This window comes from Schistocerca serialis, unplaced genomic scaffold, assembly GCF_023864345.2.
Source record: "Schistocerca serialis cubense isolate TAMUIC-IGC-003099 unplaced genomic scaffold, iqSchSeri2.2 HiC_scaffold_405, whole genome shotgun sequence".
Lineage (NCBI taxonomy): Eukaryota > Metazoa > Arthropoda > Insecta > Orthoptera > Acrididae > Schistocerca > Schistocerca serialis.
Genome location: NW_026047981.1, coordinates 17,501 through 22,500, shown reverse-complemented (window position 1 = coordinate 22,500; position 5,000 = coordinate 17,501). Strand labels below are relative to the sequence as shown.

General features: G+C 52.1%; 1 non-coding gene across 1 annotated transcript in view; it reads right to left on the bottom strand.

Annotated features, from left to right (window-relative positions):
- LOC126446586 (small subunit ribosomal RNA) overlaps positions 1-1,169 on the bottom strand; it is a 1,909-nt gene extending 740 nt beyond the window's left edge. Inside the window, exon 1 of the ribosomal RNA XR_007583355.1 lies at positions 1-1,169. This exon is cut by the window's left edge and continues 740 nt beyond it. This is a non-coding gene — a ribosomal RNA (small subunit ribosomal RNA).
- Between the last annotated feature and the right edge of the window lie 3,831 nt (positions 1,170-5,000).

Here is a 5,000-nt window from a genome sequence, read left to right as displayed (position 1 = left end):
GCCGAGTCATCGGAGGAACTGCGGCGGATCGCTGGCTGGCATCGTTTATGGTTAGAACTAGGGCGGTATCTGATCGCCTTCGAACCTCTAACTTTCGTTCTTGATTAATGAAAACATACTTGGCAAATGCTTTCGCTTCTGTTCGTCTTGCGACGATCCAAGAATTTCACCTCTAACGTCGCAATACGAATGCCCCCGCCTGTCCCTATTAATCATTACCTCGGGTTCCGAAAACCAACAAAATAGAACCGAGGTCCTATTCCATTATTCCATGCACACAGTATTCAGGCGGGCTTGCCTGCTTTAAGCACTCTAATTTGTTCAAAGTAAACGTGCCGGCCCACCGAGACACTCAATAAAGAGCACCCTGGTAGGATTTCAACGGGGTCCGCCTCGGGACGCACGAGCACGCACGAGGCGGTCGCACGCCTTCGGCTCGCCCCACCGGCAGGACGTCCCACGATACATGCCAGTTAAACACCGACGGGCGGTGAACCAACAGCGTGGGACACAAATCCAACTACGAGCTTTTTAACCGCAACAACTTTAATATACGCTATTGGAGCTGGAATTACCGCGGCTGCTGGCACCAGACTTGCCCTCCAATAGATACTCGTTAAAGGATTTAAAGTGTACTCATTCCGATTACGGGGCCTCGGATGAGTCCCGTATCGTTATTTTTCGTCACTACCTCCCCGTGCCGGGAGTGGGTAATTTGCGCGCCTGCTGCCTTCCTTGGATGTGGTAGCCGTTTCTCAGGCTCCCTCTCCGGAATCGAACCCTGATTCCCCGTTACCCGTTACAACCATGGTAGGCGCAGAACCTACCATCGACAGTTGATAAGGCAGACATTTGAAAGATGCGTCGCCGGTACGAGGACCGTGCGATCAGCCCTAAGTTATTCAGAGTCACCAAGGCAAACGGACCGGACGAGCCGACCGATTGGTTTTGATCTAATAAAAGCGTCCCTTCCATCTCTGGTCGGGACTCTGTTTGCATGTATTAGCTCTAGAATTACCACAGTTATCCAAGTAACGTGGGTACGATCTAAGGAACCATAACTGATTTAATGAGCCATTCGCGGTTTCACCTTAATGCGGCTTGTACTGAGACATGCATGGCTTAATCTTTGAGACAAGCATATGACTACTGGCAGGATCAACCAGGGAGCTGCGTCAACTAGAGCTGAGCAGCCGGCCGCCCGGGAGTGTGTCCCGGGGGCCCGCGCGAACACGCAAGCGTCCGCTCAATTATTCTGCAAACAGGAGGAGGCTGAGCTCCCCTGCACAACACACCTCGAAACCCTCTCAGGTCCCGGCGGCGCGCAGCGCCGTCCTAAGTACTTGGTCGGGTTCGAGAGAGGCGCAATCGCCCGGAGTTAGGCGAGTAGACGCTTTAGGTGCGACCACCCGTGCTCCCAACTGAGCTTGCCGCTGCCGACAGAGGCCCGGGAGCGTGCTGTCGTGGCATTGCCGGCGGGAGACAACACGCGCCACCTACGGTGACCGGCAGCTCCAACGCCAGCGCCACAGAAGGACAAAAGCCCTACTTGGGTGCCGAAGCGAACTCTCCCAGCACAGCGCACGCGCCAACACGTCCGCACAGCTGCGATACAAACCACCTGCGAGAACCGCTGGGGCGACCGAGCAGCAGACGGCGTCGCGGCGCCGAGCGCCGGGCGGCGGCGCATCCTCAGCGCACAAAGTCCTCAATCGGACCAGCACACTGCAGATGGCCACCGCGCTTCGCACCGGGCCCGCGAGGACCTACTTTGGCCGCAAGGCGCCGCGAGCAGGGGGCGCCGGCGCGCAGCTGCGCCGCCTGCCGCGTCCGTCGGCCGGCGCGCCTGCCACCGGCCGCCCCCACCAGCCGGCTGTAGCGCGTGCGCCCACGCACCGCGCTGCCAGCACGCCGGGCGGCCCCCCCTCACCGGCCGGGGACGGTCCCACCCAGCCACCGCCGCGTATCGCCTCACACCCAGATCCCCTTTCACGTTCGTGGGCATGGTGGGTCCCCTTTCACGTTCGTGGGCATGGTGGGTATCCCTGAAACAACCGGTTAATAGCTCGACCGATCGTCGCCAACACTGATTCACCTCTAGCGAGAACAACCGCACCACAACGGGTTACCGGTTGTTCATTTGCGTAACGTCACCAGCAAACGTACACGTCCATCGCCATTTGCAACGAGTATTGCATGCCTGTGTCAGGTGTCACAACACACTACGTCTGCCCACATAGACGCAACAACATGTGCACGCCTAGAGAACACGTGGAAGGTAGACCCCGTACGTATGCGGTGTCCATTGCGCGAACGACTGTCAGCCCGCCTCTGCAGCATGTCGCAGATGTGGAACGCGGTGCAACATGCTATCACGGTGTGTGAGAAGAGACGACTACGTCCGAATACACGCTCCACTACATCAACAGACTGCTCATGCTGATCGCCATCCAGGGCGTCCGTTCCTCCCACACGTCTGTATGGCGTACCACACTGCAATCCAGCTCTTATAGGGAGACGACACGTAGCTGCGTGCACAATATTTGGACTGTATGGTCCGCCGTTGCTAGGCGCTGTCGTCATACGGTCACATGGGCCACGATGTATCATTCAGTACATACGGAGCAATGTGCAGTACAGTTTGTGGGTTTTGCGTACATCGGCGGACAGGTGACAGGCCGTACCACAACGTAGGCTGAGTACGTCGGCATGCGAAGGGCATTGAACATGCAAACTTCTCACCGACCAGCTTGCGAAGGCAGGGGGGAAGGGGGGGGGGCATGTACGTCCTGCTGCTATCCACACTACAGTGTATAGCAGGAGCATGTGGAAAGTCAGCAACACCTGCAAGGTGTTTAACATGACGCGATACACAGGGGACCGGGCAGTGCGAGTAGCGAACTATATTGCGAGGGTTGCGGTTAGGCAACACTACACTACTTTAACGGGTTGCATAACAATTACAGAGCAGGTTCAGCGACAACGTGCGTCAGGTTAAGGCGCAATATAGTTTAGGTTACGGCGCACTTTAGGTTAGGTTAAGGCACATTATAGGTTAGGTTAAGGCACAACATGGGTTACGTTAAGGCACAACATGGGTTACGTTAAGGCACAACATGGGTTAGGTTAAGGCACAACATGGGTTAGGTTAAGGCACAACATGGGTTAGGTTAAGGCACAACATGGGTTAGGTTAAGGCACAACATGGGTTAGGTTAAGGCACAACATGGGTTAGGTTAAGGCACAACATGGGTTAGGTTAAGGCACAACATGGGTTAGGTTAAGGCACAACATGGGTTAGGTTAAGGCACAACATGGGTTAGGTTAAGGCACACCATGGGTTAGGTTAAGGCACACCATGGGTTAGGTTAAGGCACACCATGGGTTAGGTTAAGGCACAACATGGGTTAGGTTAAGGCACAACATGGGTTAGGTTAAGGCACAACATGGGTTAGGTTAAGGCACAACATGGGTTAGGTTAAGGCACAACATGGGTTAGGTTAAGGCACAACGTAGGTTAGGTTAAGGCACAACGTGGGTTAGGTTAAGGCACAACGTGGGTTAGGTTAAGGCACAACGTGGGTTAGGTTAAGGCACAACGTGGGTTAGGTTAAGGCACAACATGGGTTAGGTTAAGGCACAACATGGGTTAGGTTAAGGCACACCATGGGTTAGGTTAAGGCACAACATGGGTTAGGTTAAGGCACAACATGGGTTAGGTTAAGGCACAACATGGGTTAGGTTAAGGCACAACATGGGTTAGGTTAAGGCACAACATGGGTTAGGTTAAGGCACAACATGGGTTAGGTTAAGGCACAACATGGGTTAGGTTAAGGCACAACGTAGGTTAGGTTAAGGCACAACGTGGGTTAGGTTAAGGCACAACATGGGTTAGGTTAAGGCACAACATGGGTTAGGTTAAGGCACAACATGGGTTAGGTTAAGGCACAACATGGGTTAGGTTAAGGCACAACATGGGTTAGGTTAAGGCACAACATGGGTTAGGTTACGGCACAACATGGGTTACGTTACGGCACAACATGGGTTACGTTACGGCACAACATGGGTTACGTTACGGCACAACATGGGTTACGTTACGGCACAACATGGGTTACGTTACGGCACAACATGGGTTACGTTACGGCACAACATGGGTTACGTTACGGCACAAATTAGGTTAGGTTACGGCACAAATTAGGTTAGGTTAAGGCACAAATTAGGTTAGGTTAAGGCACAAATTAGGTTAGGTTAAGGCACAAATTAGGTTAGGTTAAGGCACAAATTAGGTTAGGTTAAGGCACAAATTAGGTTAGGTTAAGGCACAAATTAGGTTAGGTTAAGGCACAAATTAGGTTAGGTTAAGGCACAAATTAGGTTAGGTTAAGGCACGATATAGGTTAGGTTAAGGCACGATATAGGTTAGGTTAAGGCACGATATAGGTTAGGTTAAGGCACGATATAGGTTAGGTTAAGGCACGATATAGGTTAGGTTAAGGCACGATATAGGTTAGGTTAAGGCACGATATAGGTTAGGTTAAGGCACGATATAGGTTAGGTTAAGGCACGATATAGGTTAGGTTAAGGTACGATATAGGTTAGGTTAAGGTACGATATAGGTTAGGTTAAGGTACGATATAGGTTAGGTTAAGGTACGATATAGGTTAGGTTAAGGTACGATATAGGTTAGGTTAAGGTACGATATAGGTTAGGTTAAGGTACGATATAGGTTAGGTTAAGGTACGATATAGGTTAGGTTAAGGTACGATATAGGTTAGGTTAAGGTACGATATAGCGTAGGTTCAGATACACATTGTTGTAGGGAAAGGTGTATTGGGGGGGGGGGCGGCAGGTTCGTTGATAGTGATTATCGTAATTGGATGCCTGCGGTATTATCCGATTTGTCACGTCAGGATGCACTTTTGGCTCATGACAGGCGGCGCTCCGATTCCATGGTTGTGGCAGATCTGTGTCTTTCATTCCTGCCATTGTTTGTGTGCTGT